Source organism: Lynx canadensis, chromosome D2 (genome assembly GCF_007474595.2).
Source record: "Lynx canadensis isolate LIC74 chromosome D2, mLynCan4.pri.v2, whole genome shotgun sequence".
Classification (NCBI taxonomy): Eukaryota; Metazoa; Chordata; class Mammalia; order Carnivora; family Felidae; genus Lynx; species Lynx canadensis.
In genome coordinates, this window is record NC_044313.2 from 23,582,738 (window position 1) to 23,596,751 (window position 14,014).

A 14,014-nucleotide genomic window follows, 5' to 3' on the forward strand; every position below is an offset into this window, starting at 1 on the left:
TCTTTGAAAACGTGTCTATGCATGTCTTCTGCCCATTTCTTCACTAGATTGTTTTTTGGGTGTTGAGTTTGTTAAGTTCTTACAGATTTTGATACTAACACTTTATCTGATATGTCATTTGTAAATATCTTCTCCCATTCCAACAGTTGTCTTTTAGTTTTGTTGATCATTTCCCTTTCAGGGAAGAATCATTTTATCTTGATGAGGGCACATTAGTTAATTTTTGCTTTTATTTTCATTGCCTTTGGACATGGGTCAAGTATGAAATTGCTGTAGTTAAGGTCAAAGAGACTGCTGCCTGTTTTCTTCTCTATGGTTTTATTATTTTTTTTTTAAATTTTTTTTTCAACGTTTATTTATTTTTGGGACAGAGAGAGACAGAGCATGAACGGGCGAGGGGCAGAGAGAGAGGGAGACACAGAATCGGAAACAGGCTCCAGGCTCTGAGCCATCAGCCCAGAGCCCGACGCGGGGCTCGAACTCACGGACCGCGAGATCCTGACCTGGCTGAAGTCGGACGCTTAACCGACTGCGCCACCCAGGCGCCCCTTCTCTATGGTTTTAATAGTTTTGTGTCTCACATTTAGGTCTTTCACCAATTTTGAGTTTATTTTTGTGTATGGTGAAAGTGGTCCACTTTCATTCTCTTCCATGTTGCTATCCAGTTCTCCCAGCACCATTTAGTAAAGAGACTGTCTTTTTTCCACTAGATACTTTTTCCTGCTTTGTCACAGATTAGCTGGCCATACATTTGTGGGTCCAATTCTGGGTTCTCTATTCTATTCCATCAGTTTATATGTTTGTTTTTGCCAATACCATACTGTCTTGATGATTACAGTTTTGTAGTAGAGGCTACAGTCCAGGCTTGTGATGCCCCCTGCTTTGCTTTTCTTTTTAAACATTACTTTGGCTAGTTGGGGTCTTTTGTGGCTCTATACAAATTTTAGGATTGTTTATTCTATCTCTGAGAAGAATGCCAGTGCAATTTTGATTGGGATTGCACTGAATGTGTAGATTGCTTTGGGTAGTATTGACCTTTTAACAATATTTCTTTTTCAATCCATGAGCATGGAATGTTTTTCCATTTCTTGGTGTCTTCTTCAATTTCTTTCCCAAGTTTTCTATAAGTTTCAGCATACAGATCTTTTACATCTTTGGTTAGGCTTATTCCTAGGTATTTTATGGTTCTTGATGCAATTGTAAATGGGATCGATTTCTTGATTTCTCTTTCTGTTGCTTCATTATTGCTGTATAGAAATGCAACTAATTGCTGTACAGTGATTTTGTATCCTGCAACTTTGCTGAATTCATGTGTAAGTTCTAGCAGCTTTTGGTGGAGTCTTTTGGGTTTTCCACATAGTGCATCATGTCATTTGTGAATAGTGAAAGTTTGACTTCTTCTTTGCCAATTTGGATGCCTTTTATTTCATTTTGTTGTCTGCTGAGGCTAGCACTCCCAACACTATGTTAAACAAAAGTGGTGAGAGTGCACATCCTACCATGTTCCTGATCTCAGGGAGAAAGGTGTGTTTTTCCCCATTGAGGATGATATTAGCTGTGGGTTTTCATGTATGGTTTTTATGATGTTAAGGTATGTTCCTTCTATCCCAACTTTCTTGAGGGTTTTTATTAAGAAAGAATGCTGTATTTTGTCAAATGCCTTTTCTGAATCTATTGACATGATCATATGGTTCTTATCCTTCCTTCTATTAATGTGATGTATCACATTGATTGATTTGCAAATATTGAACCAGCCCTGTAGCCCAGCAATGAATCCCACTTGATCATGGTGAATAATTCTTCTAATGTACTGTTGAATTCGATTTGCTACTATCTTATTGAGAATTTTTATATCCATGTTCATCATGGATAATGGCCTGTAATTCTCCTTTTTAGTGGGGTCTCTTCGTGGTTTGGGAATCAAGGTAATGATGCCTTCATAAAAGGAGTCCGGAAGCTTTCCTTCCATTTCTACTTTTTGCAACAGCTTGAGAAGGATATGTATGAACTCTGCTTTAAATGGGTGGTAGAATTCCCCAGGGAAGACGTCTTGTCCAAGAGTCTTACTTGTTGGGAGATTTTTGATAAATGATTCCATTTTTTCACTGGCTCTAGGTCTGTTCAAATTTTCTATTTCTTTCCAGTTGAGTTTTGGTAGTGTGTGGGTATCTAGGAATTTGTCCATTTATTCTAGGTTGTCCAGTTTGTTGGCATATAATTTTTTGTAGTGGTCTCTAGCAATGGTATTTCCGTGGTGTTGTTTGTAATCTCTCCTCTTTCATTTGTGATTTTGTTTTTGAGAAGTCTGGCTAGGGGTTATCAATTTTGTTTATTTTTTCAAAAAGTCAGTTCTTAGATTCATTGATCTGTTCTTTTTGTATTTGGGATTTTTCTTGTTTCTTGAGATAGAACTGGACTGAAATGTATTTTCTTCTTATACTGCTTTGCTGCATCCCAAAGTGTTTGGACTGTCACATTTTCATTTTCATTTGCTTCATTTATAAACATATATATAAATAAATATATATATGTAAATATATATATAAATTTATATAAATATATATAAATATATATAAACTTATATATAAGTTATATATATGTTTATATATACATAAATTTTATATATAACATATATATGTAACATATAAGCTTATATATGTTATATATATAAATTTTTACATATAAATATATAATATAAAATATATATTAATATATATAAATATATATGTAAATATATAATTATAATTTATTCTTTAACTGCCTTGTTGTCCCATTCATTCTTTAGTAGGATGTCCTTTAACCTCCATGCATTTGGAGGCTTTCCAAACTTTTTCCCGTGGTCGATTTCAAGTTTCATACCATTGTGATCTGAAAATATGCATGGTATTATCTCAATTCTTTTATATTCATTGAGGGCTGTTTTGTGACCCAGTATGTGACCTATCTTGGAGAATGTTCCATGTGCACTTGAGAAGAATGTGTATTTTGGTGTTTTGGGATGAAAAGTTCTGAATGTATCTGTCAAGTCTATCTGGTACAGTGTATCATTCAAGGCCATTGTTTATTTTCTGTCTAGATGATTTGTCCCATGCTATAAATGGAGTATTAAAGTCCCCTGAAATTACCATATTCTTGTCAATAAGATTACTTATGTTTGTGATTGGTTTATATATTTGGGGTCTTCAAGTTGGGGCCATAAACATTTACAACTGTTACTCTTCTTGTTGGATAGACCCCATAATTATGATATAATGCACTTCTTCATCTCTTGTTACAGTCTTTAGTTTAAAATCTAGTTTTCCTGATAGAAGTATGGCCTATCCTGCTTTCTTTTGAGTTCCAGTAGGATGATAGATGGTTCTCCATCCCCTCACTTTCAATCTGAAGTTGTCCCCAGGTCTAAAATGGGTCTCTTATAGACAGCAAATAGATGGGTCTTGTTTTTTTTTTTTTGTATCCATTCTGATACCCTATGTCTTTTGATTGGGGCATTTAGTCCATTTACATTCAGAGTTATTACTGAAAGATATGGATTTAGTGTCATTGTGTTATCTGTAGATTTATCTGTGTTTGTGGTGATAAATCATGTCCTTTGTAGTCTTTTCAGAATTCCACTCACAGAGTCCCCCTTAGGATCTCTTGCAGGGCTGGTTTAGTGGTCATGAACTCCTTCAGTTTATGTTTGTCTGGGAAAGCCTTTATCTCTCCTTCTATTCTGAATGACAGCCTTGCTGGATAAGGCTTATTGGCTGCATATTTTTTCTATTCACCACATTGAATATTTCCTGCCACTCCCTTCTGGCCTGCCAAGGTTCAGGGGACAGGTCTGCTACTACACTTTTATGTCTACCCTTGTAGGTTAAGTGCTGTTTGTCCCTAGCTCCTTTCAGACTTCTCTCTTTATCTTTGTATTTTGCCAATTTCACTATGATATTCCATGGTGAAGATTCTTGTTGAATCAGAATGGAGTTTTCTGTGCTTCCTGGATCTGGGTGTCTTCTTCCCTCCCCTGATTAGGGAAGTTCTCACCTATAATTTGTTCAAGTAAACCTTCTACCCCTTTCTCTCTTCTTATTATGGAACTCCTATGACATGGATATTATTATGTTTCATTGAATCACTTAATTCTCTAATTCTCCCCTCATGGTCTAGTATTTTTTTATGTTTTTTTCAGCTTCATCATTTTCCATAATTTTATCTTCTATTTCACTTAATCTCTCCTCTGCTTCTTCCATCCTTGCTGTCACTGCATCTAGTTTATTTTGCACCTCATTTACAACATTTCTTAATTCATTGTTACTATTTCTGAGTTCCTTGATCTCTGCAGCAAGAGTTTCTCTGCTGTCTTCTATGCTTTTTTCAAGCCCATCTATTAATCTTATGACAATTAATCTAAATTATTGATCAAATATATTGTTTAAATCTGGTTTAAGTGATTCTCTAGCTGTCATTTCTTCCTGGAAATTCTTTTGAAGATAATTCTTCCATTTCATCATTTTGGCTAGTTTTCTGTCCTTTGCATGCTTTAATAGCTGGTTATGTGTCCTACACCTGTGAACACTACTATATTAAAAAGGGTTCATACATTGTCTAGGGCCTGGCCCTTCAGGAGGTGTTTTTGGTGTTGCATGTGCTCTGTAGTTCTGACTCTGGTTGCTTTATCTCCCTACTGGTAGTGGTAGTTTGGACCTTCCACCAAGTACACCTTTATTTGTTCATTGAAGTCACCCTGGAATAAATTTTAAAAGGGGGTGGTGGTGGAAGAAGCCTTATCCCAAACAAGGAGAGAAATGACAGGGGCAGAAAAAGAAAAAAATGACCATGCAGAGAATCAGAGACACTACATGGTTTAATCCAGAGAGAGAAAAAAATAAAGGAGATAAAGAGGTATAAAAATAAATGATTAAAAATGTCTACTTAAACAAACCAATAACCAGAATAGAGAAGGGAGGAAGAGGAAGAAATGCACATATTATACATATACATATACATATATAGGCATATATAAAAATAAACACATATATGTATGTGTATATGTATGTATGTGTGTGTATACACACACACACACACACACACACACATATATAAAATAAGAATTGACCAAGAATCAAATCTGAAAATGCAAAACAGTTGGACCGATATCTGATGGTATCTTGGAACCAGTGGCTGCGCTGGTCTAGAGTAGGGGCTCTCTGCTTTGGTCAGTGTCAATCTTGCTCTGGTAGATACCAGTTACCAAGGTATAAAGGGAAGTGGTTTGGTGTAGGCAGGTCCTGCCTCCACTGTGGGCATGCTGTCCTATTCCCCTGAAGCCCCACCTTGTTGGTGATGGGGATAAAAACGGTGACACTGTGGTGGTGACACTCTCCTCCCTGGATTGGGTGTCCCAGATCCCTCTGTTCAGGCCATCCTCACAGTGTTACACAGGTGTGAGCAGGACGGCTTGTCCCACTCCACAGTCTCCTATGCCTCCCAGGTGCTCAGCTTGGATTTAAACTCCAACCTCTTAAAGGATCCTGCTACATGTGCCCTGGTTCTGGGGTAGTGCCACTCTGCCCAGCCAACAAAAGGCCTCTGCCTGGCAGCACCTGCAGGGTATTTTGTCCTTGGAGCAGCTATGTACCTTCTTCCCACAGCACCAAAGGGAGGGGACTGCTCTCTCCAACTTTGCCTCTGAGCTTGCTACTGAGCCTGGGAGTGGCTCCCCTCCTCCTCAGGCACACATACAGAGTGGCAGTCCTCAGTCCAGATAAAGACCTGCAACGCTGGATTGTTTTAGAAATTGGTTCTTTCTCCTTTTTTTTCCATTCCCCAGTCCATGGTTTTTCTCTTGTCCAAATACAATCCTATACTTCCACAGCCTCTTTCCTTTTTTCTCTCCACAGAAAGTGATCCCTCCTCTCCATGCCTACACCGCCCATTTTATCTTTCCCAATTCAAAATTATGCACCTATGGCCCCCCAAGTTTTCCCTGTGGGCCCCTCGAAATGTTTGTCACTCTGTATCCCAGATTCCTGGAATTCTAAGTCATCTGGCCTCAATAATATTGTGTTTGAGAGACAAGGGAACTTCGGGTCCCCTTACTTCTCTGCCATGTTGACTGGTAATGAGAAAGTTATCTTTCATTTTCATAGTAGTACCATAGGCAACTATTATTAGTTCCATTAGTAAAGTGAAGAGGAAAAAAAAAAACAAAAACAAAAAACAACAACAAAAAAAACATGAGCCATAACCTCCTTTAGTAACTCAGTCTAAATCATGCAGTTAGTGTATCATAGTTCTATTAGATAAATGAAACTCAGATAAACTTTAAAGAATGAAAAAAAACTATTCATTTTCAGAAGATAGAACATGAGCAGGGGAGGGACAGAGAGAGAGAGTGAGAGAGAATATCAACCAGACTCCATAGGGTCAATACAGAGCCTGACATGGGGCTGGAACTCAAACTATGAAATCATGAACTGAGTTAAAATCAAGAGTCAGATGTTTAACCAACTGAGTCACACAGACACCCCAGAAACTTAGATAATTTGTAACACAAAGAATGAATCACACAAGTAGTAAAAGGACAGAAAGACGGAAGTGAGGCAGCCCAGAGATTATCATAAGGAAGCCACTCATTCCTGGGCTAGTAGGACAAATGAAAGAAGCAACATTATACCCAAATCACTGAGTGGAAGTTCGAACCAGTGCAGACCTGACAGAAGCTCAAGTCCTTGATCAAGATGTTGTCCAAAGCAGAGATAGAGTGGCAAGGATTTACTTTTGTCCTGATAGCAAATAGATCCAACGAAACATGGGTAGTTGGACATTTACCATTACTTGTAAAGCCCAGGGTTTTGTCTGTCTATTTGAGGTCACCATGCTAATTTCTATGTATTGCCAAAATAGTTACTATATGCTGCTGGATAAAGGGTTTAATTCTCTGTGCCTTTAGTTTGTTATGTTGAAGAACTTTTGTAAAAACTTTTCTGAAGAACTTGTGTAAAATGGATTGGTGATACAATCTGCCTAGAACTCAGATCTCCTAAAATTGTCATTATAGGGACTTCCTCTGCACAAATCTACTTCTATGGCCTTAAGAGGACTAATATTTTATATTTTAATTAAAACCATTTTCTTCCCATTACATCAGTTTATTGCTTGAACAGTACCGTGTAATGTGGACAAATTTGTACAAAGTTAAAAAATATTAATTACATTTAGAGGTTTAAGGAGTTAAAACGGCTTGTTAATCTTAAAAAAAAAAACAGCAGATCAATTCAATCAGAACTATATCCTCAAGAAAAATACCTGTGACATTAGGATTACATTCATTAGGGACTGAGCCTTAAGAATAGAATGGTGACATCATAGCTCATGAAATCACTAAAGACCATGAGAACTTTGGTAGCTAGACAAGCAATCGATCCATAGAGTTTTATATTCCAGAACAAGCAGGATTTGGATGATCTGCTAAAAATTATTTCCAAGAATTCCATTGGACTATAGCTAACCAGCAAACTCAGGAGTATTATACATGGGCAGACAGAATCCAGGAAGGAGGAAAAAACCACAGATGGCTTTCTACCAGCCCTAGCTCAAGTGAAACCTTTAAGCACTAAGTCAATTTGAATGCCAGGGAACAGGAGGATTCCGAGAATGCAGATCCATTCTGATCATAATCTTTATTCTGAGCCTAGGTTCCTTTACTCAGGGGACAGGACCAGCAAAAGATTTTGACATCAAGCTTGCTAAAAAAATAACCATGACAAGCAGATCTATGCAAACTAGATGACAGACAATTGACATTCAAGGAGGAGAAGCCAGCAGCTGTTTGTTTGCCCATTCCAGTCTAAATTAAGAAATTCTTTCCTATTGAAAACATTCTAGAAAAGCCCAACTGCTCCAAAGAGCAAAGCAGAATAGGCCCCAGGATTTATTTTTCTCCTCTTGGTGGGAGATATGACAGAAACTGGGATATGGAATTTGGAGGAGAGAGTGCAGGGAAGGGGGTTAGGGAGAGAGAGAAGGGCAGAGGAGAATCATACAATGCAATCATCTTGCTACACTATTAATGCATCAGTTCATAAAGAAGATAGGTCATTGATGAGATATGATAATATCAAAAGAGATAAGAATGAACAATGTGCTGGATTCCTTTGAGAATTGATCAGCAATGAACATTTGTCATTGATGCATATCTAATAAAGAATTTATGAAAGTCATCTTGATAAGTCACTCCAAATAAGTTTTGCCATGATAACAATGACTCATCCTGTGACGTTTGTTCTTCTCTGGATGTGCCGTTAATAAGATCTAACCCATGATAGGTTGGAGATTTTGACTTTACAGTAAGTAGAGAAATGGCAAGTAGCTATTTCCAGTGTCTTTGCATGGATCTAGACCAGAATTCTGTTCTTACTGTGGTGTTTAGTTTTCTTTATAGGACCTCAAATAGGCCTTATACATTCTCTGGCTGCACTAAAAAGGAAATTAGAATAAAGGATAGCCAGCTCTTGAGTATAATTTAATATCAATGTACTTTATAGGACTTCCCTCCTCCTAACTCTCCAATTTTATTTGATAACATATACATAAACTATGTACTTTCTATTTGAAACTGTTAGAGCAAAGGCAGTTAAAGGAACTATTTTGAAAGACTATTATCTAACATAGTATATATCCATAGATAGATATAGATAGATACACACACACATACACACAAACTACTGAATAACTTAGGAAGGATATTTTTGTTAATTCCATGTTAAAATAATTTAACTTCACTCAAAAATTTTTTTAAACATTTGTTACCAAGTTTTCTTGCTAGGAGTATCTCGGAGTATATGGGCTTTTTAAATACATGGTCTTTTAAGTCTTAGATATTTGATACATTAAACAATTCTGCTTCCAGAATGTTAGAATTCTAAAAGACCTTGGGAATCTAGTCTAATTTCATCATTTTCCGCTAAGTAGAGAGTAGGTTATTTCCCCAAGATTATCCAGTAAGTAGGGACCAGTATGATTTCCACGTGTCCTTGAGTTTTGAAGTGTTGTTCCAATGGACATGTTATCAGGAATAATATCTACAATTCCAGAAATATTAATGTAAGAAAATAGGAACTAGTAATCCCACTAGAATAGGAGAAACATTGGACACCTGAGAGTTAGGGACTCGTGGTGACTCAGGTGGTTAGCACACAAAGAGAATGACTGGTCCACCAATATGCAGAAGGTACTACCATATCCTGCCTTCCATCATCTTCCATCAATATCTGGGATACTATCTCTTTGGACTCAGCTTTTTACAGTTATGACCCTAAGTGCCTTCCTTTGACTTTCTGCATTTCTGACCACTGACTCTTCCCAGAGTCCATCTGTATACACTGAATCTGTGTCCCTTGATAGGTTGGTCAAGATCAAAAAGTTGAAACAAAACAATTCAAGTCATTCCCGGGATTAGCAAAAAGTTCAAGTCTACTAGCCAGTTGTCTTTCCGGGCTTACTAATGCCTTCCCACTTATAAATGGCCTGTGCAAAATTCTGCAATATATTTACCTCTATAAAACTCACCTGGAGAGAAACACTGTGTTTGAAGACAATGGATAGGATTTCCAAATGCTAGTTCTGAGTATCCAGAATAATGTTCAGTGCTTGGTCCCTTTTAATTCTAATTAGGCAGCCATTCAAATGAACTGCATAACTCCATTCACTATGCAGCCTTTTGAGACTCTAAAATAAAATCCCAGATTGATCACTGGTCAACAAATAAAGCTTCTCTCCCCACTTCTAACAGCCAACTATTATGTTTATATTTCAAAATGGAAATGATACTTCAGCTATCCATCAACTTAAAGCCAAACGTGAAGTTCACCCAAAAGCAAAACAGGCAGTTAGCTAGGCAATTGCTTCATTTTCAAAAGTTCTACATTAAATTCAAATGTTATTCGAGGTTCACTGCCATTCAGATTAAATTGACATTTAGAAAGAAAATATGCATTCTTTCCTAACCTTTAGAAATAACATAGAATTTAGACATTTCAATCTTGTTTCTTTCCTCCTTACTTGTGTTCCTTATCAGTTTATTCAATGCCCAAACAATTATTTCTTAACCTTTGATAGGAAGTGATGAGCTGGTCTAAGAAAAGCAACTAGTAGAAACACTTCAGTATTGCAAAGAGTTGAGAGCATTTTATCCCAACTTTTGAAAATCAATTAAAATGGAAAACAATCAAGTTTTTTGTTGTTGTTTGTTTTGGGGAGTGAGGTTTAACATTCTTTAAGACCAAACAGAAATACTTTCTGAGTAAAATAAAGAAAAATAAAACACAAGTTTTAACCAGGTCTATTATCAAAGTACTCTCCCTGGTCTTTAAACCAAGCATAAAATCAGAGCCAACTCCTTCTACTTGAAATGTTAAAATTGGCCAGAATATTTTCTATGCAAAGGTGAGACTATCAAATTAATAGTGGAGAATATTGGTTAAGCATTTCTTCCAGAATGAGCATGGAATATAGAGAGGGTCAAGAGTCAGACTGTATGTGAAGTTCATTCATGGATTATTCATGCACAAGAATGGGAACATTGCAATTTGATGGCCATGGAAATTTAAAGGAGAAAGAACTACTTGTTCTTTAAGAGTTACTGGTAAGGTAATTGTGCAACTATTGAGCTGAGAAAGACATATAAAATGACCAAAACTCATTTCTGTCATTACATATGATTTAAGGCATAATTTAAAAGTGGTCAAGTAGATTGATGTGAAAACTCTCCAGAGGGTATAAATCCATGTATTTATAGATCAATTATCTGACCACATGTATGAAGACAAGGTGGCCATATTGACACAATACTAGAGAGTGGAGGTTCAGGACACCAAAGTTATGATTCTTATCATGTCATTGGCTGAGTGCTAGCCCTTGAACAAATCATTTGTTTAAAAAGTGGCTACACCCAGGGCCCAGTCCCCAATTGTTTCTATTATAGTTTTCCAATATAAAGAACCAGAGCTCCTTTGAAAAAAATGGCTGATTCTAGGGTCAGGGAAGAGAATATACAAGATGAGCATTCTATAAAATACCTGACCACTGCTTTCAAAACTATCAATGTCATCAAAACTATGGAAGCTCTGAAAAGCTAATAAAGCCCAGAGGAGGCTAAGGAAATGATAAAATATGATATGGTATCCTGGGTGGATCATGGAACAGAAAATGGATATTAATGTAAAACTAATGTAATTTGAATATAGAGTTTAGTTAATAAGAAGATAATGATGTTGGTTTCTTAGTTGTGACAAAGGTACCATAGTAATAGATGTTAGTAGAGGAAACTGGGTCCTGAATATTCAGTAACTCTGCACTATCACAATTTTTCTGTACTGTATTCTAAAGTAAGAAATATATTTACATATTTTAAAAATGTCTACATTGGATGTGTTTTAATAAATATATAATTATGAAAGTTTTAAATAACTCAAACCCACAATTGTAAAACTGAACTTTATTTTCATTTTTGTATATAAATGTATTTTCATTCCAGCAATATTACAATACATCTTGTGCTTCAGGAATCTTTCATGCTACAATTTTATTTATTCATTTTTTAACCTTTTATTTAAAAAATTTTAACACTTACTCATTTTTAAGAGACAGAGCAAAAGTGGGAGGGGCACAGAGAGAAAGGGAGACACAGGATCTGAAGCAAGCTCCAGGCTCTGAACTGTCAGCACAGAGCCCTACAGAGGGTTCAAACTCATGAACCACAAGCTCATGACCTCAACCAAAGTCAGACGCTTAACCGACTGAGCCACCCAGCTGCCCCACTTTCATACTACAATTTTAATGTTGATGAATCCCAATATATTGAAAGTTAGATTACAAGTTTTCTTTAGGTGCTACCTCAGTAATACTACAGTTAATATATATCTTAGTTCAATGGAAATCAATTATTTCCATGGAAGAAAAATTGTAAGATTGTTGGATATGAGCATCTTAATAACTTTTGCTATGTATTTATTTTTTTCTAAACAATTTGTATTAATTTTCAAGATCAATAATGAATATATGTAGATATTTCACCAAAAAATGCAGTGTTGGGTTTTATCTTATGAAAAAAATATTAATAAATCAACTGAATTTTGTTTGAGAGAGAGAACGCATCTGCGAGCGTGTGCACGCACAGGTGAGAGGGCAGAGGGAAAGACAGAGAGACTCTCAGGCAGACTCCAACCTCAGCACTGAGCCTGACATGGCACTCACTCCCAGGATCCTAGGATCATGATCTAAACTGAAATCAAGAGTTGAAAGCTCTACCAAATGAACCACCCAGGTGCACCACTACAGCTGAAAGTTTTAATTATGGCTTGAATATTCACTGTATTCATTGTACCTTTCAATACTATTTTCCTATAGCAAAAAAATATATATATTTGCATATTTTTCACAAATACAAACATGCAAGAATACGGTATCCTCATTGGTACAGTATCTCATTGTTTTCTCATCCAAAGTTGGACTTGAAAGTTAAATACTAGATAAACAACTTCTAGAATTCTCTTAACGTTGAAGTGATATTAAAAAAAAAAAAAAAACATCCCCAATAGTTTTGTTCTTTTTAGACCCCAATATTGCTGTTACAGATTGAGTTATTAGCTATATCCTGGATTTCATCTAGAATTCATTAAGAAACTGTAAATGTAATATTAATCCACACTCATTTTCTCCTTCTAGTTTTTAAGTGGAGATACCAAAACCTACAAACTAGACATCAATATATTTTTTAAAATATTAAATTATCTACAAATTCCTTCAAGTCTCCATATTTTAAATTAGGTGCTGCTTACAAATTTCTTTTGTATATATGGAGTATAATGCAACTTCACATAAAAGGAACAACCCCACACAATATATTTGACACAGTCTTCAGAGAGAAATGATTAAATAAAAGTTATAAAAACATACATAAAGCTGCTGGCTTGATGATTTAACAGGCATTGGAGTCTGTACCCATTTGCTTTATAGCTCGAATCATGCCAAGTGCTCATATGAGAAATACCTTAATTATTAGGGCTAGTCTAGGGCTTGAGTCCTTTAAAAACAAGGAAATCTAAGAATAAAATTTGAGTTACTTATTGGCATCATTTCACTTTAACTTTCTGGGTTCTGAATTATGCCTAGTTCCCTCCGACTGTGTATCTATGTAACATATACTTGTGGGTAACACAATTTCTGCCATAAACCAGGGAATCCCCTTCATGAAGGACTGTTCTGGGACAGTTAAAGTCAACTTTGTAGTATAGACAATGTGGCAGCATAGAAAAGCATGAAATATAATTACTAACTTCCAGGTGCTGGGAAAAATGCCTCCTGCTTTGGTCCTATGGATCAATGAAATATGCCCTGTTATTGAAGAAAGGAGAATAAAGAGGTAGAGATGCAGGAGCTAATTGAGAGTTGAAAGGGTAGAATTCCTGGTTTAATACACTGATGCATAAACTAACATGAGCATATATGAAGTCGTTAACACCTCTGCATGGGACAGTTCAAGATTTCAAGGGTAATGGATTGCCACTATTAGAAGAGGAATAGAAGTTTCACTAAAGGAGAAAAAGACAGCGCTAGTTAAAAGTCTGGTGGGCGGGGCGGGGGGAATGCCTAAATGCTTAAATGTTCAGAAAATTTGGGCATCTCCATTAGTAATTCAACATGATTGATAAAATGGGAAGAAAAGAGATCAAGTTGGGGTGTTGGTTTAGTAATGGATCATGAAGAGATGGGCATATGTATAGGGATTAGGAGTACAGTAATGATTATTGATGGTTTTTGTCTGAAAAGGATATTATGATTTTAGAGATAGATTGTTGGATATAGTGTAAAGAGTAGATTTAAGGGGGGGAGTGGGGAAAGGCCAGAATAGTAAGTGGAGGTTGTCTCAGTCATCTAAACTAGAAACAATGGTGGTGTGAACTTTGGCAGTGAGGATAGAGAAGGAAGACCATATTTTTTAAACAAATATTCAGGAAATTAATTTGCT